The 25,907-nt window shown below is 40.2% G+C and overlaps 1 long non-coding RNA gene across 3 annotated transcripts in view; it reads right to left on the bottom strand.

The window, feature by feature from the left end:
- Positions 1–1,854: 1,854 nt before the first annotated feature.
- The window catches only part of LOC142194831 (uncharacterized), a 138,670-nt gene continuing 114,617 nt past the window's right edge, over positions 1,855–25,907 (bottom strand). For all 3 annotated transcript variants that reach the window (XR_012715050.1, XR_012715049.1, XR_012715051.1), the window contains 3 exons: positions 21,206–21,383; positions 6,821–6,922; positions 1,855–2,119 (listed from right to left, as the gene is read on the bottom strand). This is a non-coding gene — a long non-coding RNA (uncharacterized LOC142194831). The remainder of the gene's footprint in view (positions 2,120–6,820; positions 6,923–21,205; positions 21,384–25,907) is intronic.

Raw genomic sequence — 25,907 nt, forward strand, 5'->3', positions numbered from 1 at the left:
AACATACACAAAGTAAAACTGGAACAATATACGACAAAGAATGTCATTGTGTCTCCCGCTGTGTACACATCAGAGCTGAGCTCTGCGTTACAAGGCTATGCTTCTCACGTATTGTTCCTGCTCGTCATGTTCCTCCTCAGCAGCAATGACGCAGGGTGAGTCAAGTGGGTGTGTCTTTTACCACTGTCACAAAACAAGTGGGTATATTTCTACCTGGCACAGGGTTCTGCTTTCACTGCTTTGTACAACTTATCAAATAAACAATATATGAAAACTACTAGGACCATTGCCTGGTATAAGAGGTTTTGTGGCAGAACCAGAGGATCCAGCATACCTGAGTGTTCAGCAGGATGTTTGTCCTGGTGTTACCTTATACTTCGGATACCCGGAATCAAAAGCAAATGTTATGGTTAAGTGCTCTAGAAAGTTCTGCATACGTAAGAATACTGGCGTGCCTCCAAAGATGCAGTCAGATGTAAACATTTCTTCCTGAACACCTCATTGTTTAACTGCCTCATGACTTTTATTAGAATCACATAGTTCTACTTATCCAGTCCCTGAAAACTAGTAAGCTTGACAGCTTTTCTTACATGTAAAAATACTTGAGAAGAATACGTAAAGCATCTTCTGTGAGTTAATATGTTGTATAAATTATTTTAGTGGTTATATCTGGGAATATAAATGCTATGTATTTAAATAACAATTGTGGTGTCAACGCCAACTTCCAAAGAATTAACTTATGGTGACAAAAATAAAAGAAATCAAATTTCAACGTGTATTTAATCAATAATCAGAAAACATACGTGTTCTCTATTATTCTGTACCATTTGCCCCTTTTAGTGACTATATAGTGAAGTAAATGTTTTCCCTAGGTTATCAGTCTATTTTGGAGAAATTTGATCCACTCTTTTTTACAAGATTGCGTCAGTTTATTGATATCTGAGGGCAATCTCTTATTAACAGCTCTGTGTAGGTCTGGGCTTTGACTTAGCCATTTCGATATGTGACCTGTATGGATAAATACAGGTCACATATTGCAGTTCCTGGGATTTTCTTTACACTGAAGAGAAAAAGAGTAACCATGTTTTGAAGTTTTGACTTTCAGGCTCCATATCTCACCATCCACTGCAGCTTCAACTGCGAGACTACCATCATTTTATAGACCATTATCTTGGCTGTCTCATACATACAATTGACAACTATAGCATTAGTTATGCAGACTCTTGTCATGTAACTGCATTGTTACTGTTTATTATAGTTTATGGGGAGCTCCATTGATATCTGACGTTAACCACTTTTTTAAGCGGATTAGTTTCCGTTCAGGGGTCCCCAAGCGGAACTCTTCGAACGGAAACCCAAATGCAGGTGTGAACCTAGTGTAAGAAACACTGATTTTCATGAAAATGTAACTACAATGCAAAATAAGAAAGGCATCTCTGGCAAGTGTAGAAGCCCTACTAGGTACCGTCATTGGTTTGTTACTGATTTTTCTGCTGACAGACTCTCTTTAATAACTTTAATGAGTCTGGCACCAGTAAATTTTATATCAAACCAGCTACAATGTACAGGACACTATGCTGCGTACTATCATACCTTTGGAAAGTCCAATATATGTACCATTTTCTTTAAAAAGCTTTTTTTATAATTATTCAATTGAGGGTCAAGTCCAATGGGGGGGGGGGGGGGTCAGACTCTCCATGGCCTTTCTATTCAGCTGTGAAAACCCGAGGCCCTCACATCCTCACTGAACGTGAGCCTCATTTGCATATTTCTAAGAGCAGCTTTTTCAAGACCACAATTCATCTATTGAACTATCTAAAGCTCAATAGATCTGAAGGTATGATTGTGCTCTGCATAATGCTGTGGCTGGTTTGCTCCTGAGTTTCCTTGTGACAGGTTTCCTTTACTTACCCAGTGTACACTTGCTCAGGGCATATCGAGCAATATAATGTGATTATATTACCAGTTAGCCTGACTGGAGACATCCAGGTTCTTAAGGAATTTGGACATGTAATAATCCATTAGCACACAGAGACATTTTCTTCAGGAACTTCTATTCATTATTAAGCCTGCCCCTTGTTTACCTTGGGGAACTAGATTTATCTTCAGTGACAATAACCTAAAAAGAAAAGAAATAAATAGTTAACACGATGTTACACTATGACTAGTTATCACACAGTATTGTACAGTGTAATGTGTACAGTTTGGATGTACTTTTCATTAAAGGGGCTCTATCAGCAAAATTATGCTAATAGAGCCCCACATATGCGTAAATAGCGGCTATTCAGGCACCATAAATGTTCTATCAAATCCTGGTCCCGTTTTTAAAAAAAAGCATTAGAACATATATGCTAATCGTACCTGAACATGCACCATGGGCGGGGATGCATGATCCTACGTCATCTTCGGGCACGCCTGCCTCTTCTGTCTTCTTGTAGTTACGCCCTCTGGTTCCGTGTCTTCTTCCGTCTTCTTGTCTTCAAATCCCACACCTGCGTAGTAGTGCTTCCCTCCGGAGCACTACTGCGCAGGCTCACTTGCCAGTGCCCGTAGAACTACACGAGCGTACTGCACGCTCGCGAACTGCCATGAAGTAAAATGGCGAGTGAGCCTGCGCAGTAGCGATCCGGAGGGAAGCGCTACTACGCAGGCGCGAGATTTGAAGACCTCAAGCCAGAAGAAGACCAATAGGAAGCCGGCAGAAGAGACGGGATCGCAGGGCGTCGCTCCAAGAAGACAGAAGAGGCAGGCGTGCCCGAAGATGACGCGGCATCGTGCATCACCGCCCCCGGTGCACGTTCGGTAAGATTTGCATATATGTTTTTATGCTTTTATTTAAAAACGGGACTGGGGTTTAATATAACATTTACGGTGCCTGAATAGCCTTTTTAAAGGCTATTCACGCATATGTGGGGCTCTATTAGCATAATTTTGCTGATAGAGCCCCTTTAACTTCTTCATATCTCACTGTACAGTACAGTGAAACTGGAGTAACTGGGAGCTACATTGCAGTCCAGGGCTCAGGCACATTAACTGTGTGCTAGTGTTGGCACAACTTATTCCTAAACCAAATAATTATTAATAATGATATTATTATTATTATTATTATTATTACATTGTGACAATGTTGCCTACAGACTTAGAAAAATAACATAATCAGGTGCCATTAAAAATATGCAGTATCTACAGATGTCAACTAGCATTGGGTGCTCATACAATGAAATGTGTCCTGAAGCAAAACGGTTAAGGAAATTTGTAATACCAGCTGAGGCAAGGTCAAGGCACACGGAATAAACTTGTGACAGGTTGTGACGCAGCACAAATGGAAGCTTCATGGAAAAAACATCAGCAAAAAACAGAACGTGCCAGCTCAGAGCTGAAGTACAGCTGCTGTAGACATGCAGGGCCCTAGTATTACACCACACAATACTGATATTGGCAAACTGCTGCATGTGAACAGAACACAGAACAAAAAGGAAGATCTCTGGCAAACATGTCAGACTAGAAGCTCTCAACAAAGGAAGACCAGTTCTAAAGTTACTTGGAAATGGCAGGTGAAAGGGGCTATTTATTTATTTATTTATTTTTTAATGGTGATATTTTTAGCTACTGAAAAATGAAACTATCTTTGCAAAAGTGAAGCGATCACCATCCATCTACAGACAACAAACAATCCTTTATTTTTAAAGTAACCGACATGTTATGATGTCCATAAGCTTGTTAAAAAGTATCCCTGCAGAATACAGGTAGTATCTCAGTGACCTTGGCAGTATCCTACAGCGTAACTTAATGGGGCTGTCTGGGATAACTGGAAATCCCTACAATAATCTAAACCCCACCCCCCCTCCTGCTTTATAAATAACATAATTAAATAAAACGGTATAGTGACCCACAGGCTGATGATGATGATGACTCATCAGACTTCGCTTCTCTTGCACACACAGGAGAGAGTGCTCGATGAGACTTCCGGAGTGCACGCTGGAGGCTAATTAGCATATGAATAAAAACAGGGTCATTCAAAAACTACTGAAGGGATTAACATACAAAAGGTATGTGTGGAATAGCCTTTCTAAAGGCTATGCAAGTATATTCAAACGATGAATCCAGCAAACGAACTCTGTTTAAAACGTAGCCTTTATTTTTATAAGCATCCAGAATAAAATATATATGTTGGTGTTAAATATTATATATTTACAATATTCTCTAGCAGACATGGGGTTAACACTCTACTGACATCATAGTCTTATATTTTGGGTGCATGGGTGCGGTTAGAGTGCACCATAGTAGAAATCTCCTTACATAGCTGTAACATAGAAGGTAACACCCACTCTCATGAACATAAATGAGTGACAGACACACACGTCGGGGTCGTCATCGTCATCCATGAGGGGGATCCATGGGGAATCTATGGCAGGTCTGTCTGCCATCCCTCTCTGTCATCCTGGACAAGATGTCGTGAATATTCCAGATGACCAGACCAGATGACAAGCATGAACCAAGCTGTAACTACAAGATATCCAGATGATTTAACTTCTCTGAAGATGTAAGCTATTGACAATTGACTGATATTTGTGTTATTTGGACATTTTCCCTGTTCCTGTGTTTTCCTTCAAGATATTAATAAACCTCTACACTGATTTATAACAAGCTGACTTCTTCCTATCGTGGATAAGGCCTACAACACGTGACACAAGTCTATCCCACAATTTCAAGGCCAGGTACAGATATTTAACAGTGGACACAAGTCTCACCGGCAAATATATTTAACAGTTGGTATTAGTATTTCGGAAGATAGTCCATGATGGCAAGTGGAAAAACAGCGTCTGGCTAAGCCACTATATACATTATAAAGTATATATACAGTATAAACATATATGCAAGTATATGTTTAGTTAAAAATGACTTTTCCCAATGATAGAGCCCCTTTAAATAGCTTTTTGTGCGAATTCATAATTTATCTTTATACAAGTCAAAATTAATAACTATGCCTTGTGCAGGATCATCAGGATTGGTGGAGACTCCTAGCTAAAAGATTTATGACCTGGACACCACTTGATCACCAGTCACATCCACAAATAGGAAATACAAATTTCTATATTCCTCTTCAATTATACTGTATATGTGGCTACCTCTACAATTTAGTTTGATAAGGCTGCCAAACTTTGCTGAGAGATTGAAGTTCCCGACTAGACAGACCAACCAACGCAGTAAATGAACCTCATGCCTTCATCTTTAATACCCTAACTACATTAGCAGAAATGACTTGGACAGTTAGGGTGGTGGTGAAAGCTTCCTGGACCACTACGTTAGAGGAGGTCCAAAAGCACATGCCTCGTGCCGTGGGCTTGGTAAAGAACTGTATAACATGAACTATAAAGATTCATTATCCCACTTTGACTCTTTGAATGTACAGGTAGAGAAAAGATGAGCAAATGGTCACTAAAAAGACTTCTTGAATGTAGTAGGGAAATCTATGATTATTTTTGATTTTAATGCAGTATTCAGCGACAGACTTCAAACTTAAGGTTATAATTTTTATGAAAACTCTAAAAAGCGCTAGAATTTTTCTCTGAGGCTAAGCCCACATATAGCAATCCGCAGCGCAAAAGAACTGCGGAAAAGATTGTAGCAGAAACACATCATGTTTTTTTCCTGCAGTGCTTTTCATAGAAAGTCCGCTGAGTTTTCCTCTGCAGACTTTCTGTCCCTATTATGTCTATACAGAAAATGTTTCCGTAGGTATAATTGACATTACATCCACTGAGGATATTTTTCTGCATTGTGTGGAAGGGATTAGCCAGACTACCATCCACTATGCAAGTACTGTAAAACGTTGCAGCCAAATCTCGGAGTTCTCGCTATGTGGGGCCCTGGCCTAAAGGGGTTTTCTGAGGCCCCAAAAAAGTACCTAAAGTCATGTAATGTTTTAAAATAACAAAATGAGCCTTACTCAGCTGTCCAAATCCATGATGTGCCAATGCTGCCAACAACAGGTCTCTGTTTCTCTAGTTACAGCAATGACATTCCTGACTACCCCACTTGAATGATGACATCACTAATTGTCTATCATGTGAGCTAGTGGACCATATCAACAGTGCAGCTTTAGAAACAAAGATCCGCAGGCAATGGAGTGGCAGTTCTAGAACGGAAGAGGATCAGACAGGTAAATTAGGCTATTTAGTTACTTTATAACAAATACATACAACATATGTACAGAATTTACATATTTAAAACATTTTATAAAAATAAATCTTTATAACATCCCTTCATTGTGTGGGGTCCAGGAAACAATTTTTAAAAAAAATCTTTTAAATTGTTTATAATAAGCCTACAGTATATTTATCTTGTATTCAGAAAGGATTTAACAGGGAAACCTTTATTAAAGATATAAATAGTTGCAATATTTAACCCCTTCCTGCAACAGCCATTTTTAATTTTTTCATTATCGTTCTAAAAGCCATAACTTTTTTATTTTTCAGTTCACATAGCAGGGCTTATTTTTTGTGGAACAAATTGTTCTTCGCAGTGGTACCATTTAATATTCCATATCATGTACTAGGAAACTAGAAAAAAAATCAGAATGGAATCAGAACCATTTTCTTATGAGTTTGTTTTTTTTGTTTTTACAACATTGACTGAGCGGTTTCTTATAATATTTGAGTTGGCATTATCACAGCAATACCAAATTTCTAGACATTTTTTATTATCTTTTAATACCTGTACAGAAATACAAAACTTAAGGACCCGACATCTGTCTATTACGTCAGATGTCTGGAAGGGAATTATAAAAGACACTTCTAGTTTTCCTTCATATGCATACCTTGCAGTCAGTCCATGAGTTTTTCGAGAAAATAGTCACACAGGCATAGAGTACAAAGGACAAGAAGAATGAGCCTGACAAATTCACTGTGGACAGCCGTTCCTGAAAAAGATAAAACAATGGAATAAAAGAGTGCTGTACAATACTATAAACCATACTATCATTATGTGTTACACAGATTAAGTATACACACATTGGCCCAGATTTTGTGACTTTTAAAATATGGGCTGTAATGGCCTAAATGACGGGGGATATGTACGCCAGCAACTTTTTCTCCCCCAGGCACACAGCCAGGCAGAGGGTGTACCTCAATTATGAAGCACAGCCTCTAGGAAGACTAGTGATAGTAATACCCGTCTTCATAAATCTGCCTCACGTTTACTTCTAATGTAAAAATGAAAATTATAATTTGATTTTGCAGAACCTACGACAGCATCAGAAAAAAACAGAGAGGGTCCGCTGATTTGTAAAGTGCTGGGGAATAGGTTTGCTCTATATAAATAAAAATATTATTATTATTATTATTATTATTATCATCCACTCTAAAGACAGAAAACCTACAGGCTCCTAAAAGTGGAGCCTTCCTCGCATCACAATGTAGATCACTAACTAACTGAGAGCTAAATTCCAATAGATTCATTGTAAAGTGTGAAACAGAAGTGTAAAATATAATTTTCATTGAACATGCATTTTTTAAAAAAAATAATTTTTGTTTACTCTACATAGACAATAAGATACTGACACACAAAGTAGTAAATGCGTTACAGAGAAACAAGAACACTGGTGATAGGTTTTCTTCTCCACACTTGCATAAAGATGTATTTATTACTGGTCCTAGAATATATATCTACAATCCCAATTCCAAAAAGTTCGGATACTATGTAAAAAGTAAAGAAAACAAGAATTCAATTATTTGGATCTCATAGAACTATGCTTCATACAACACATATCAAAAACGGAAAAAAATAACAAATTGATAATAGAAATACATCACAAAAATGTTGGGAAGGGGCCATATCTAATATTGTGTAGCATCCCTTCTTTTCTTTACAAAAGTCTGTAAACAACTGAGAAACAAGATGACCATTTGCTAGAATTTTGGGAGACAAATATCCCATTTGTATGGGAGCCATTCTAGTTGCTTAATAGTCCTGGGTCTTCTTTGCTGTATTTTTTGTTTTATAATGCATCAAATAGTTCAGCCCCCGTACTATTCTCCTGCAAAGCCATGCTGATCAGAGCCCAGGGAATGATAGCTCAAACTGCATTTAGGGACTTGAACCCAGGGATTGTTACTAACATTATCCTTAGACTTAAAGTATCAAGAACACTTGTGCCCGATCCTTCTGATTTTTCCACAGAACAGCCAGAATCAATGACACTGGGGGAAAGGGAAGGACTAATTTAAAGTTTCATTTGTGTAACTGTGAATCTAAAACAAGAAGTTCATAGTTGTTCACCTTTCTAGGATCTTATAATTTTTGTCTCTGATTCAAAGAATTTTCTCATTGAAGATCCCTGGTGTGACTGTGAGCCCAAGACACAGCTGGAATATTGTCTGTTACGAAACCCAGAATGGACAAGGCTTTCCTGAGGGACATCACAGGATTACATATCAGTAATATGTACCAAAATGGAGACAAAAAAAGAATAGTGGACACCTGATGTACACAAAATACACAATCGTCTTACGTTCCTATGATCAAAAAGATGTCTGGATATGGAATGTTTTTCTCAAAAATTAAAGAACATTTTTAATATTATTTTGGAGAAGACCCTGGAGAAGGGCATAGAAATCCCAAATGAAAGAGCTTGGTATTGGAGATCCCTGAATCTTCACTGCCATCTTTTAGAAATTTTTGGTGATCAGTGAGGATCATTGACAGCCATGAAACAATGAGGAGAGTAGATTTAATGCTGTTTTATGTTATTTCCATTTGAACCTTTTAACTTTAGAAACGGTTTTAAACCTCTAAGATTTATTACTGTATTGCAGGAAGAATCTTGCATTTTTAGGGTGGGTTCACAATACTGTCAAAATAGTTTATTGCTCTCATCTGTCATAGGTTGAGAGCAATGGACTTAGACCTCTTAAACACTGATAGAATGACTAAGGCAGATGGAGGCCCATACATTTCTGTCTGTTCCGATTCACTTTACTGTTAAAAAAAAAAAAAACACATGAAGGAAGCGTTCCTCCGTCAAGTTTGTTTATTTTTCAAACAGAAGAAAAAGTTCCACAGAGCCAACTTTTTATCTTATTCAGTCATTCTATTGCTGTTTAAGTCCTTTAACACAAAAGCACCTGGAACATTTACCCTACATACAAGTACAGGTAACTTGGAGCTCCTAACTTCCTCACCCAAGCTTGGAAATGTTGCTACTGGCCAATACATTCGATGCCAGGGGGGGGGGGCGCTTTAACAATAGGGTCAACGTGTGCACTTGCACCAGGCCATATGGTAGCAGAACCCCCTTTGAACATCAGGATAGTTCCTTATTTACTGTCCCGCTGTCCAGGACAGTGGGTCTGGACTACATCAACTCATCAGTGTCCAGAGTTGAGACAGTGATGAAGTAGGGAGCCGTCCACTTCCTGCTTCATCACCTGACCATTGTCTTTGTTCCTGGTGTCCTGGGAGCAGGAGGCACAATGTAGTGATGTCGCTTACATTGCGCCTGTTGCTCCTTGAACACTTCGGGACCAGAGAAAGGAGTAAATGGGGGACCGGGGAAAGCTGAGTATTAAGGTTTTTTTTTTTTTCTTCTTTGATATATACAGTGGGGGACATTTAACTGGGGGGGGGGGGTGACACTATGGGGGCAATCTGGGTGGTGGGGGAATATGATACTGTTGGGGCAACATGACACTGTGAGGGCAACCTGATAGGGACATGGCAGTGTGGATGCAACTGAAGGGCAACCAGGGGCATTATATTGTATGTGGCCACTATGGAGGCATTATACCGTGTGAGAGACACTAATGGGTGTTATACTATGTGGGGGCCATTGAGGGAGCATTATATTTTGCGCAGGTCAGGTATTTCTTGGTGGTGATGTTGGGGAACCCACTTATGAAACCTTTGTACAGGATCCACCAATATGTTAAAATGGCCCTGGAAGTACTGGTCATGTCGTACTCTCAGAATTGCATCGTACGCTGACAAGATGTCTCCACTTGCCTAGCCTATATGCTGGAATCGTCCATCCTGCTACTGAACCTGGAAGTGCTGCCTGCCATATGCGACTAGATAGATAGTTGATGCCTGGAGACCTCACTAGGCCACGTTCTTAAATCACTGATGCAGAAGTCCTGGATCTTGATACTGGAACTCAAGTTTTCTATCCTTGGGGGAAGATCCCCTCTTTCTTTCACCCATGTTGTCATGGGTGAAGGAAAAATATGTAATCCTAAAATAAAGAGATGAAACCATATTGGCCAAGTTACTGTGAATTGCAATGTCATGATACATCTTTATAGTGGGTAGGTTGTATGCTTGATAACTAAGGGTACAGTACTATAGAAAACATTTTTCTACACTTATCAAAAAACACTATAAAGTAGAAATACCTTCAAAAAGAGAATTGTTAACACTTTGGCAAATCATGCCATAACAGTATGGCATGGAAATTTGACAGCTCACCATCTTGTACTATTACAGCATGGGCATGGTGCCATGAATAGCGGGTGTCAGCTATAAGACACAGCTGTAACACCAGTGGTTGGAGCTAACCTCCAATCATAAGTGTTAACACCTTAAATGTGGTCACTCATGGGGTCACTTGTCTAATTAGACCCACCACACTGCAGTGTTCTTTCAGTCACCATCTTCTTATCTTGTCTCAATCCTACCAGAGAGCTCTGATCTATCAGCCTATGAATATGCTTCTGTATTGGAGTGTATAATACTGATTCAAGTCAAAAGATGTATTAACTTCAAAATTGTTCCAATAAAAAGTACATCTCGTCTTACAAAAAAACAAGCTCTCAACCACTCTTTGTAGAAAGAAAATCCTGCACGGAGGATTTTTTCCTCTATCTGTTTTAGTTTTTAAAAAACGGATATCCAACAGACCCCATCGGATTGTGTGTGTAACCTTTCTTTTGCCGTCCGCCTATTCATTGTTCTGGTGACTGGCTGATGGTAGTGACTAGGCGATGCTAGTGTGAACATAGTATCACTTATGTTGTACAGTAAATAGGAGACATATAATATGTTAAAAACAATGAGAGATTTGATGTCCCTTTTATCCCCAGCAGAAAGAATTAATAGTCCCATGGTGGGACTATTACAGGATTATCTTATTTTATCTTAAAACGTTCCAGGAACTGGAAATGGTGTAATCGCATCCTGCAAAAAAATAAAGCCCTCATTATAGACATTTCAGTGCATGGTTACACACTTGTTTATCCCCATTGTATATGAGGCTAATAACATGTTCAAACACACACCATATACTCGAGGCTCTGTCCACAGGTTCCACAAAGCTGGTTTACAGTGAAGTATAATCCCTCGTCAGTCAAACATGACCATATTGGGAATTGACCAGCCACTAGGGTAGAAGTTATGAAAATGGCTCTTCTACGCTGTAGAACAATTACGCTGCAGGTGACCCTTACTGAAATAATGTAGCAAAGCAAGCTACAGGGTTTCCAAAATTTAGTAGTAAAAAAAAATGATGTACGCCATTCAATTTAGTAACTTCCATGGCAGTTCATTTAGCTATTTCTGTATTTCAGGGAGATGGAGACAGAGCTAAGGGAATAATCCTTTTATTTACTAACACAACCATCTCAGTAATGTTAACAAACCCTCTTTAAGTTCCACTTAGCCACTGCTAATAGCAGCCAGACTTTTATCATATGGCTCTGACAATGTAATCTAATCCCAAATACAGTTTACTTTAATATTAAACGGCACCGAAATTTGGAACTATATAGAGCAGTGGTTCAAAACTATCTGAAAGATGGAATAGAACCCCCTTTCCAAGTTTTCAAACTCCATACACATCACATTGACCCCACGTTCCTTCCTGCACACACAGCTCTGATATGCTTCCTTCCCATACCCCCAATTCTGCTACTTTCATGTTACCTACCTGCACACAGGCTGCTACCTTCATACATTCAGCTCTGCTGCTTTTGTATCCATCCACCCTCAGCCCTGCTACATCCACTCTCCACGAACACACACTCAGCCCTGCCGGCAGAAGACGGAAAGCTGTCAGACCGGGTCCAGCCGTGAGTGGCGATGAGCGTTTTATGCTCTCCGCCGCGAAACCGGTTTTTAAAACTGGACACAGAGTACTGCATGTCCGATTTAAAAAAAACCGGTTTCGCGACGGAGAGCATAAAACACTCACGGCCGCTCATGGCCGGACATCTTTCAAACCCATTCAAATGAATGGGTATGAAAGAGTCCTGCAGGTTTGCGTCTCCTGCCTCTGTTTTGTGCAGGAAACGGAAACCTGCAGAACGGAGACCGGGCGCAGATGTGAACGAGCCCTTAGTAATGCAACATCCATTTTTATAGATTGGGATCCATTTTAAAGCATCTCATAAGTGGGCCCCCAACACACATAATTTAATTTCCCCTTAACTATCACCAAAGGCCCCCTGCCCTCTCAGTCACCAACAGTTTCCAAATAAAAAACAAGCTCACTTAGCTCTGTTCCCATGGACATGCAGGCTCCATCTATAATAATATCTGCAGCTCAGTGCTTATTGTGCCTCCCTGCCACAGACATCAAACTCTGAATAATGAAGCATAGAGCTAACTCCATGCTCCACCATTGTATTAAACTCTACCTGTGTCCTAAGCAGCACTCAAAATGCAGGACTGTGCTGTTCAATCCGGGCCTGGCTGAGGGGCCCCCAATACCATACAGCCTGGTGCACTGTTTGCCCTATGGTTAAAGCAGCGCTGGCCACGTTGGTAAATAATTTGCAATCACCTCTGCTTATACAACAAACCTACATACAACAGGAAAAATATATAATTTCTCACAAAGGAGAAATTAAAAACAATGTATGTTATAATGTTTAAAGCATCGCATTGACTTAATATTATACCACTGTTTACTTAGGCTTTGTGCAGACTACTTCCTTTTCTATCAATCCCTATTTATAGTACTTCCTCTTCCATGTTCTGTCTGATGCTACATGAGCAGCTCAGGCTCCATAATACTGCATATGTACAGTGATTCTCCTGGTAGTGTACAGCTCACTAAGGGTGGGCTCACACTATCGTTGGGTGACACAAAGCAGAACAGACATTAATGGACACTAACTGATGTTTCTCAGTTGAAATCAATGAGATTTTTAACAGATCTCTGATGGTTCTGCTCATGTCCATTGTTAATCTTGTAATGGGCACTAGCAGTGGACACTACTGATGGTCACTAACAATAGTGTGAATGACCCCTAAAACATGCAGTTAAATCAAATCAAGTCCTTTTAAACAATTGTTGCTTTCCTGACAGCGTTTGTAATACTTTATTAACAAACTGACAAATCTGTAACCTGCTTCTGTATTACTTCCAGAGATATCACCGCTTGAAAAGTAAGTAGAGATTGGCATATCTATACCTAGCTGCTCCCAATCCTGACCATGTTTCAACTGGTGATAGAGGTAGAACTGACATCTTGGAGTTGTTGCTTCATATGACACAAGAAGCATTATACATGTTTCATTTACTTTGGCCGGGGATGTGTCGGCCCTGTTTTGTTTATTGTTGTGTTTTGTTCCTTGTTATTTTGTTTATAAATAAAGAATTTATTAAAAAAAAAACAAAAAAAAAACATTATATAAAGGCATACTAAAACTTCTCAATTGGTTTTGTAACATTAATGATTCTGGACTGATGAAAATATTACGGTACTATTATTACTATTATTATCTATGCACAGTTTCCAAATATACCGTACTTTGTTATTTGGCTTTGGCGTCCCATTCTTGTATAATTTGCTGTTTTATGTACATGTAAATGAGTGGAGAAGTGCTTTGGGACATACCTTACCTTGTCAGGACTTAAGTCTCGATACCAGATCTTGGGGCAAAGCACTTTTTCCCTCATATGCATATGAATTAAACGGCTATATTAGCTTTTTTCAACTATTTTGAGTGTTGCCTCATAATTTTAATATTCTTACTAGTTTTCCTGAAAAGCTAAAATAACCTTATACTTCTGTCCTATAAAGTTTTATAATGTCGTAATACACTTTATTTACAAATGCTGAATCGTGTTCATGAAATCCTGTGCGTCTGTATTCTTTTCCGGGGGTCATTTCAAACAGCAACATCTTGGACATTATAAAATGTACTACAATGCTCCCCATAACCCACCTCACCTTTATACACCCCTTACTCCAGTTAGCAACAGTGTATAGAATAGAGCAAAGAGAAAAGAAGGGACAGAAGTGGATTTTAGCCCTAAAGGGAACAGGATGTAGTGCTTCACATTAGCAACTTGAGTAAATTGAGAGTCGATTGTCACTTGAGAACCTGAACAGACATATCAATTATAACATTCCACTTGTAGCTTATCACAGGGAAAAGTTTCCATTAGAACATTACAGGTTTTTCTAAATTGTGATCTGAATGTCTGGAAATCTCGGCTTCAATTTGTGAGTCATTGCTTATTCTTTACATTGACGTAAGAGACAAAAATAGCCCATGGGACAATCATATGGAAGATGAGTGAGTGGGACGTTTTCTCCAATGTTAGTTAGGGAGTAAGTTAATGTGCTGTGGCAGCCTGCATTGTAGGCAGATTAAGTCACAGAGAGAAATTAACTCTTACAGAGTATGTATCAACTGAGTAGGGAGCAGGAATAATAAAAACCATATATGTCAGTAATATAGAAGACAGAAGCAATGTTCTTTAATTGTATCTCATCCTGAGCGCACTAAATGTCGTTTCCTCTTCACATTTCTTGTACTTGCCTTTCTAAGAAATTTTACTACTGTAGGTTGTAAACAAGGTTAATGGGTAAACAAATCATGTAATTCTATTCAGTATATGTGTTGTGAGAAGGGAACAGTAAGATTCAGGAAGGTCACTACATCTTCCCCAGATTCCTCACTTATGTGTGGTTAGCCAGGTTACAATTCTCCTTAGCTGTGAGATAGCGCCTTCTGTTAACCTCTTCTTGTCCTACTAGGGAGGAGTTTTCAAGCACAGATGGGAGCTGGGCCTCATTAAAAGTTGGTAAGTTCTCACTCCTGAGCAGATACTAGGAAGAGAGGATGAGCTGGATTCAGTCACAACCTTTACAAACTGCTGAGAGTCCAGTCTGAACTGTTGCCTTTACTGTGCTCTGTGTTGACCGTGTGGATGAAGCAAGCCACACACGCATTTAGGACACTACCCGTTTAGTTAGAAGCTCAAGCGAGCAGGAGTTTTTGTTGTTGTTTTTGCCTGACTGTTAAGGCTTGTTTATTTTAAACTAGTTTTTGGACAAAAAAAAAAATAAACAGGGTAAAACTTGTTTGTACCTGACTTTTTGTGTCTGTCTCTGACTGCCTGGGTCCACTGCTGCTACCACTGAGCCAATCCTCCCACAGCATGTACAAGTGGTTACCACTTAACATTTGGGCATTGCATGACATTATTTAGAAAAGATATATGGAAAAACCGGGAAATGATAGAGAGCTAATGGCAGCAAATTACTGCCATTATCGCTCTATCAATTCCCGGTTTTTCATATATCTTTTCCAATTTGCCTTGCCACCCACTGTGTGGGACGGTGCTCTGGGTAAGAGCTGAAATTGGCCTGGTGGGCTCCTGTCTAGAGTCTACTATTTACACCAGATGGGCGCCAGGTCACCATTTTTATACTTCTCATGACATTAATTAAAAATAGCAAAGCAATTTTACTTGGGGCCCTTTAAGCAGTATCATTTGAGCTCTGTATGGCAGTACTATTTTACACTGATTGGAAAAAGAACATTGTGGCAGAGTCTTATGACCATGAGGATTTGTTGAAGTGAAGCACATACAGTGACATGCCCAGTTTTTCCAGGTTCCAGCTTAGATCTGTAATCTACACATCACTTGGGTTTACAGGGAGCATTGTCTGAATGTTTCATACTCCCAGGCATATCTGATCAGAAAAAAGATCTCCCAAAATAAAGAGGTGCAGCTTAAATAAATCAATATGAAAAACTCACATAGGATTCTGAATAATGGTATTACTAACATACTGGCTTACCACACTCATGTGTACTTCTAATTATGTGCAATGCTGAAATCAAGGTACCACAATCCCTTTAAGAGGTTCTTGGTAGTGTCAGCATTAACTAGAAGGCAATATGATAATTTTTAGTCCTCTCATCTCTTCATAGACTACAGTAATATGGAGACATTAACTTCCAGAAAAGTGGAGAAGAAAACACATTTCTTTAATAAGATGACTTACAAAGTTTTTCCTTATTTTCTCCTGTACTAGTCATTTATGAAAAGTTGTTTATAACTGGAGGTATGCTTTAACGTGATAAGACAGGGTTAATATCTTACTGATCAGTCTATGTATTCCTTGCTCTCCATCTATGGATATCTTATTGATACACTTCTGTTATATGTGTATATACATATCCATGTATATACATAATCTTTATCTACCTATAATTCTCTATCTATCCATCCATTCATCCCTCCATATATCCTTTGTTACCATATAAAGTTATCCTGGTTAGTCTTATATGGTTTGTAAGTCTCTTTTGATTCATTTTTTCTATATGTATTTCTCTCTTAGGATATATACGTTTCTTGCTTTGGTTACCCATGTGCTTAATTTATGAAGCACTAGCTTTTACCTGCGACTTCGTCTGCGGTGATTTGAGAATTGTGCGGACACAGACGTGTGAAACTGTAAAAGTGCTTTAAAAAGTTTGGTGGGCTAGCAAATGTGATGTGATGTGTTATATTGTGTATGTAGTGATACAGACAATGTGAAGTGTTATATTGTGTATGTAGTGATACAGACAATGTGATGTGTTATATTGTGTATGTAGTGATACAGACAATGTGATGTGTTATATTGTGTATGTAGAGAAACAGACAATGTGATGTGGTGTATTGTGTATGTCGTGATACAGACAATGTGATGTGTTGTATTGTGTATGTCGTGATACAGACAATGTGATGTGTTGTATTGTGTATGTAGTGATACAGAATGTGATGTGTTGTATTGTGTATGTCGTGATACAGACAATGTGATGTGTTGTATTGTGTATGTCGTGATACATACAATGTGATGTGTTGTATTGTGGAAAGCTATATGTAAATGTGAGTGAGTAGCGTGCACAATGTGCACTCAGCTTCAAGAACCAAGCTTGCTATGCTTACTTTGCCCTGCATATTGGTATCCTTGCACATGAATGTTCTAACAGATAATATTTAAAGGGGTTTTCCCATCTCCCTCTCTTAACAGTTTGCCTGCTGTTCTTGTTCTCACTTCCTGTATTCTTCGACAGCTGGTAGGAAGGCTTTGACTGTTTGATGGACAGGACACTATGAAGAACCTCAGTAGATATAGACATTGCCTTTTCCATGAGAGATTTATCTACAATAATTCAGATCACATATGTACAGTAAATGTATATTACCGTATTTTTCGGACTATAAGACGCACTGGACTATAAGACGCACCTAGGTTTTAGAGGAGGAAAATAGGGAAAAAAAATTTTGAAGCAAAAACTGGTAAAATATTTAATATATGGGAGTTGTAGTTTTGCAACAGCTGCAAGGCCACATTGACAGGTGACCCTGCAGCTGTACGGGGATGCATAGAGCGTTTTTTTTGCGGGGCCAGCTGTACTTTTTAGTTATACCATTTTGGGGGATATCTATTGCTTAGATCACCTTGTATTGAAAAAAAAAACAGGAGGTGATTTAGAACTTTTATTTATTTCATATTCTTAAAGCTTTTTTTTTTTTTTTACTATTTTATTCCCCCCCCGGGGGCTTGAACCTGCGGTCACTTGATCGCAAGTCCCATAGACGGCAATACAACTGTATTGCCGTCTATGGGACATTCTGTCTATTAGTATTACGGCGGCTGGTCATAGAGACCAGCCGCAATACTAATATAGCCGTGACAGGCCGGGGAGCCTCATTAGGCTCCCGGCTGTCACCCGGACAGGTCGGCTCCTGCGATATCGCCGCGCAGGAGCCGGCCTGCAACTTTACAGGTACGGGGCCGGTGGGGACCGGCCCCGGGGAAGAAGGGGCTGCTGATACTGACCCGGCATCCACTGTACTAGAGAGGCGGATGCCGGGGAGGGATACACGCCGGGGCCTGAGACATCGCTACGATCCTCTGCCCTTCATGAAGCCAGCAGCGGGGGGACGGAGGAGCCCCTCCCGCTGCTGGCTTCATGCAGGGCAGAGGAGCGCAGCGATGTCTCAGGCCCCGGCACCTGTAATGGCGTCTATCACTTGCCGGCTTCCGCCTCTCTATTACAGCGGATGCCAGGCACCACCTTCAGACTATAAGACGCACCCTTCTTTTCCCAAAAAATTTTGGGGAAAAAAAGTGCGTCTTATAGTCCGAAAAATACGGTACATTACACATGGTTGGAGAACACTCACAGCTGATCCCGGACAGACAATGTACTTTGCAATAAACTCAATGTTATCTATTTATCTTTCTATTTATACAGAGAGATAACAGATACTATCATGGCCTTTATCAGCACACTGCAAATAGATGACCAGATTGCCTAAACAAAAGAGCAGGAGACAAACAGCTCTGAAAGTATTTCACAGAACTCAGCCTCCCTTTAGGAAGTAGTGCGTAATCAGACCTGGATCAGATAACAGGCTGGTTGCCTTGACAACGATGTGTAAACAATTGGAGAAATAATTTCACATAGCAGGCAAACAAAGCAGTAGGAAAACTCTTGAATTTACATAAGCTAGCAGTATAGATAGGATCCTTGAGATGGAAGTAGCCCTTTAAAAATTTGCGTTCTTAATTCACAGGTGTCAAAATTATACCATCCTTCTATAGAATATTTCTGCATTACACTAAACAGAATGTGTGAATGGATATATGTACAAGCAACATGAAGTATAATTCATTACCACTAACATGCCAAAAGATATTGTACTCCTAATATGCTAATGAAGGATTCATGTTATAATGGCTCTAGCATACGTACAACCTCCCTTGTGCTCATGAAAATAGATATTAATGAAGTATAATTATGGTATTTTAGCTCTCTCCCTGCCTTCAAGAACCTCCATGTTGCCAATAATCTCTGCTGACATCACAAACTGTGACGCTGTTCGTGTTGCCAAGATGACTTAACACCCTCTATTCTTTATGCCAGCTGATACATGCCTTGAGGCTAATCCAGGAGGAAATTGTAACTCATTATTTTCCAGTGATATAACATTGTTCTTTAGTATAACAGCTTCAGAGCACTGTCGCAATTTGTGAATTGCGTGATTGTATGTGTGAAGAAGCTAAAACAATACATTGATTCATCACCCAAAAAATATGCAGATGGTTTGCCTGGATATAATTGACTCCTACAAAAATTGACACCTAAAAACAGCAATGACCTAAATTTGCTTTATAAAGAGTACTATTCATTTCATGGATCCACTAGCTTGTTAACCCCTTAGGGGCCTAAACAGACTAATTTTAGATTTTAGTTTCAGAAAGAGGTTTTTTTTATGTTTATCTTCATCTATCATTCCAAGGCCCTCAACACATTTGTTGTGCAGTCTTTGTAGTTGTATACTGCACAGTGTTAAAATGGGAGGGTTCTATATTATTAAATTTTCTTAAAAATCTTTAACTCTTTAATAATACAACATTGCATAAGAAGATGTGGAGATGTCCTGCAGACATTCCTCCTACAAGGGGAGTCTCTCACTTATAGTCTCTCCATGTCTGCAAGTGCTTCCTCTGGGTACACCCCTTGCCTAACAAATGGAAAAAATATACTGAGGCAAACTGGCCTATGCCCGGTTCACATTAGCGTTTGGCCTCCATCCAGAAGGAGTCCGCATGAGGACCCCTCTGAACGGAATGCCAACGCAAATACAAGCGCTGTGCAGTTAAGCACAGGGACTCCATAGACTATAATGAGGTCCCTGTGCTTGCTGCCCACTGCCCACACGAGATTCCCATAATAGTCTATGGGGTCCGTGTGCTTTAACTGTTCAGCGGTTGTAGTTGCGTTCGTTTTCCGTTCGGCGGAGTCCTCATGCAGACTCCTTCCGGACGGAAGCCAAACGCTAATGTGAACCGACCCTAACTGTAAAGAAAATGAAATTAGTTGGTATTGGGGTTGATCACCTACATGGCATTCACTAACTTCCCTGCTCCACAACTCTCCCTGCGCTTTAATCCCTTTTTGTGGGAAAAGCACATGACAAATGTTTGTCATTTGTCAGTTATATAAAAGCCTACCATGTCTTATCTTACAAATATAATTTTTTGGTTTTATGCAGGACATCAAGTGGCCTCAAGTTAAAGATGTATTTTTAGTCTTTCACCACCTCACCTGTACTATGTATTCATTGCATACCGTACTTGCTCATTCAGACTGTTTCTCCTGCTGCAGAACAGTCACAAATATCCTAGCGTTGTCATTCATATTCCAGTGATGGGAACCAGTTGCCTTGTTGTGTTTTATACAGTAAGGAACAGCTGTGCTCAAGTGTGAATGACTCCCTAACAAATCAATAAATTGGGAAGCTATGCGACCAAATAATTGATAACTAGATTTCTATATATTTTTTCAATATGGGTTGTCCCTTTTAGGCTACATGCATATGAACATGTAAATGTGTGGTCTACAAGAAAATGGCATGAATGGCACACGGATGATATGTGTTCCACCTGCGACTTCCACAGACTCATATTTCAGCGTATGGCTACCTAAAAAGATTGATGCCTACAAATAAGCAGTCGTGAGGAATTATCAACATGTATTTACAATATTACCCTTTGATATAAGATTCCTAAGAACTTCCTAAGAAGTATCAAATTACACTTTTTGTTAAAGACATTTCCTCTGAATGTCACAGCTATTTGTCATGGCCTCACTGTTCTTGGGAACCTTATAAACATGATCTGACTTAATAGCAAAAAGCAATCAGTTCTTTTCAACCTAGCAGAAATGTCACCTTAGTGGATTGCTGCCATATGGTCTGAACGTCTTCTGCAAGGCAAGTTTCTAAAACTATGTAGCTCCATTTAATTTTACAATTTCCATCTTTTCTTTGTATAATTGAGAGTTAGTCACACAATAATCTGCCATATCTCCGATATAATGAAGTGTTGGCAAAATCCCATATCTCATACCCTGTATATGTAGCTCTTGTAAACAACTTTATAGTGCTATTAAAAAGGAGCAAACAAACCTTTTTCTCGATCGGGGATGGATTCTGTTTCTTCACAACGGTCAAGATCATTTGCAAACTGTAATTCAGTATTGTCTCCACAGCTCAATTCAGAAGTAGTGATTTACAGGGACTTAATCTTGACTGGTTCTGTAGTCAGAATGTTGTGTCAACTCATTCAGCCTATGGTGACATTTGTCTAAAAAAAGAGAAATAAATAGGAAACAAAGTGAGTAGAATTTAATGTAATAAACTAATGGCCATTTTCAATAGTCAATAGATGACTCAACCACTCTTAACTCATTTTCCCCATTGAAGTCTGTGACGCAGTGCTGCAGTACTCCATAGAACTACAGGAGCGTACTGTGCCTGCTCGCGTAAGCGGCCACAAAAAAATGGCCGCCCGCATTTGAAGTCGGCTCTGTCTGCGGCCCGCTGGCAGAGCCCACTTACACACACATTGAATTTTGACCCACCGCGCGCCGGAAGAAGAAGATGAAGAGGCCATTGCTGAAGAAGATGGAGGCGGCACTGGAGAGAGTTCTCTCGTAGCATTGGGGACACCCCCAGTGCTGTTTGAGTGCTGGGGACCACCCCCAGTGATGCGAGAGAACTCATTTGTATACCGACAAAAAACAGGATTTCATGTGAATGGCGGTGTGGAGAAGACAATGAAAGGTAAGAGAAGAATAGCCTTGACTTTTGGATATGGGATGTCCCTCACTCCTTCCTAAAACCACCCAAACTACAGTAAGTATTGACTTTGGAATAAATGCACAAAACACTTTATTTTGGGTGTCAAAATGGCCACAGCTTTATTAAACTCACAGAAGTAAAATAATGACAGAAGGAGTCAGGTGAAGTGCTAGACCATTGGGATTCACGAATACTGTGAGATCCCCAGCTGTCTGACATACAGCACCCGGCCAGACAGCAATAAATAAATAAAGGGGGCGGCACGCTCCGGCTTGCAATTCTAGCAGAGCCAGTACACTTTAAGGGCACCAACGACCCTGTGCTTAACCACTGTGCCCGCCCCTGGATGACGTTCCTATTCCGACATCCTTCAGGCTGGCCATTTCCAAAGCTCAGCCTGTTCACCACCATGAGGTTTAACCTCCTCTATTAGTTAAAATAAGTCCACAATAACTTGCCTGCAACTTCCACCTGACTCCTCAACCGCCACAGAAGAGGCCATTTGACACCTTAAATGGACTCGACCGCCACCAAACTGATTAGGAATGCTCTAGCCTCTAGAAACCTTATATACCACAAGTCTCCATACCATCTTCCCTACAGTACAATACAAGCTATGAATGTGGCTAAAAAATGCAGTTAGAAACTACTAAAAAGAAATAGGACTACAATACTGAAATTTCCATAAACCAGTATACACAGGGAATACCGCCATACCACAAAAATGTAATTGCCAACCATTTCTGCACATAAGTATATACTTCCCCCTTATGAGGTGTGAGGTCCCACTTATGGTGGCAACTATATACATATGATATAGATGTATATACCACGTACGAAATAACACCTCTGCAAGGAACTGCCACTAAAACTAGAACTGTCGATTTAGCTCCATTGGCAACCCTATACACTGCCGGGAAAGACATAGAGAGTATAAAGAAGGGTAGAGAAAATTACTTGCTGTGCGTCAGCTTCACCAGATACTACAGCAACTCCAGGGGACTTACTGTATTGAAATAACTCACCATCGTTGTTTGATGGGTGCCAAGCACATCAACAATAAAACAAGCCATTAAATGATGCTTAGCATGATGAGAATAAGCCCATGATCAGCTCGAGATACAGAAGTCTGTGAAGGCAGCGTGAGACCCTTTCCCGTCATCTCTCATTCATTGTCAGAGTACTTGATGACCTTTACCCTTAGCCGCATGCACCGACCCAAGGGCACCCAAACCGAAATTCGAGGCTGAAATTCTCTTCTTTGCTGGACATGAGCCAGCACCATCCTGATGCTGCCCGTTCCGCAAGGGGGGGGGGGGGGTTGCAGGCCTATATAGCTCCTGCTCGCAGAGCATGTGGTCATCATAGTAAGCAGTGCTGGGTTCCATTCGCTAACTGGCTGCGATAGACACTCTACTGCAACAACGGCGGTATCAAACTGTTGGCAACCTTAAGAGAATATAAGTTGGTCAATATAAGCGGTCAAATACCTTCACTAAGATAAGTACAAATCAACAGAAAGGGTCCTTGAAGCTATAGATTGTTATCAAAAACATGCCCCCCTTTTTTTTTTTTCTTTTAATAAATATTTTTCTCTCACTCTCCAGCCGCAACCAGCACCAGCTCGGAGGGCTCAATTTAGTGCACAGGCATGTGAAAACTGATAGCCATGACCCTAGGGACGTACCCTAACAGGGTCTTCTTAAAATTAATTGGTTTGCCATAACCAGGGGTCCATACCTTTGATGGTTACCCCTCCACACCAGGGGGCCATACTTCCGATGGCTACCCCTCCACACCCAGGGGGCCATACCTCCGATGGTTACCCCTCCACACCCAGGGGGCCATACCTCCGATGGTTACCCCTCCACACCCAGGGGGCCATACCTCCGATGGTTACCCCTCCACACCCAGGGGGCCATACCTCCGATGGTTACCCCTCCACACCAGGGGGCCATACCTCTAATGGTCATCCCTGCACTGGGCTACACCCGAGGTGGTTGCCCATTATTGGCCAAATTATAAGTAACTTCAAGGACCCAGTAAAAAAAACAAAAAAAAACAAAACAAACATATTTAATGTCAATGGTGCAAATTATATTGCACAACAATAGCTATAGTTTAGGATTATATTTAAGAAAATAAATTAATAAATAACTATATTACATTCTGTTAAACACGCGTGATCAAGCTTGTTAGTGTATCGCAAACAACCTGTTACACAGTGGCTTGGAAGCACTTGTGTGTGTCTCAGTCCTAAGCCACCAGGCCCTTTAGGGTTACATAATAAGGCAAGGCCAGTGATAGTAACAAAGTAAAACACCGGTCTAAAAATTGGAGATCCAGACACACATGGTCATCTCTTCTACCTGTACTAGATCACTCAGTTAGTTAGACATGTATGTACAGTATTGTACTTATGTTGGGACTATGCATGCAAATCCCTTTACATATATATTCATACAGCACCATGAAATTAAAGGCTCTAAAAGAAATATAACTTATAAGACCTTAACTTAAAAGAAAGAATAACTTAAGTCTCACCCCACTGTTTAAGCAATAATATTAAGTAATACCAGCTCCAGAATAATTCTGACCCATGTAGGTAATACGGAAAAACTTAGCAGCTGTCAGTGGGTACATTATACTGTTATAGGACACCACTGAGAAATAACCCATCACATAGTATACGACATGGGACCGGCTGCATTATATGATGTAACATATAATAATGGTAATCTATATACTTATTTGGATACAGACTGTAAATGCTCCTAAATGAAGGGCTACACGGGAAGACTAAGAAATACAATAATCCGATGCATTATTTGTCTGATATCCATTGTCTAAATGTGTTGGGCCCTAATACGGAGGTCATAAATAGAGCATTAGATGCCATATAAGGAGGAGGAAATAATAACACAAGCACTTAACTATTCCGGATACAAACCCCTTCCTGTTGAGGGGGAGGTCCTTGGAGCTACAAAAGTCTGGCTGCCAATCTGTTCCACCACACCAAATTACCCCCAGCCGCAAGCACTGGCCCAGGAGCACCATAACACCCAGAATAGCAGATATAATAACCCACTCCCCTGGACACCACCCAGCAGGAGCCCATAGACCAGCTAGACCAAGGTAAATTAATATTAGGGGAAACTAACCACCATGTTTCCCCACCTCCGAAAATTTCAACCAACTCCAAGGACCTCCTCACCCCCCCAATTAAAATTAACCTTTATACAGTACCTTCTATAGGAAGGGTTAATAGTAACACAAGCACTAAACTTCTCTGAATACAAACCCCTTCTCATGAGGGGGAGGTTCTTGGAGCTACAAAGTCCTGGCCGCCAATTTGTTCCACCACCAATTTACCCCCAGCCGCAAGCACTAGTTCAGGGGCACCATAACACACAGAATGGCAGTTTTCCATATATAATAACCCACTCCCCGAGACACCACCCAGCAGGAGCCCAAAGACCAGTCAGACCAAGAGAAATAATCCCAGGGGAAACCAACCACCATGTTTCCCCACCGCTTACAATTTCAAACAACTCCAAGAACCCCTCACCAACGGTATAGCCTGTATACACAGTATGACCTGTATACAGCCCTGAGAAATTACATAAAAATGATTAACTTTAACTTATCCCCAGCATGATAAGTATTAGCACAGAAATGGAGGATATACAGTACAGGGATTACAGTGCAGCCTCCATTACCCTCACCACACTGTACCAGGCTGTCCCTCTCTCACCACAGTGACCTCTCAGCTCCACCATAGAGAGCCCCTCAGTCCCCTGGACTTATGTACAATCTGCATTAATTGACTGTATATATCTTGAGGTAATACTGAAGTATACATTATATATCAGCAGTGTGTGACATGAGGGGACACTGTGACTATATATAACCTGAGGTAATACTGCAGTATATATGATATATCTGCCATGTCTACAGTGTGAGGTAAATACATGAGGGGACACTGTGACTGTACATATCTTGAAGTAATACTGCAGTATATATGATA

This window comes from Leptodactylus fuscus, chromosome 2, assembly GCF_031893055.1.
Source record: "Leptodactylus fuscus isolate aLepFus1 chromosome 2, aLepFus1.hap2, whole genome shotgun sequence".
Classification (NCBI taxonomy): Eukaryota; Metazoa; Chordata; class Amphibia; order Anura; family Leptodactylidae; genus Leptodactylus; species Leptodactylus fuscus.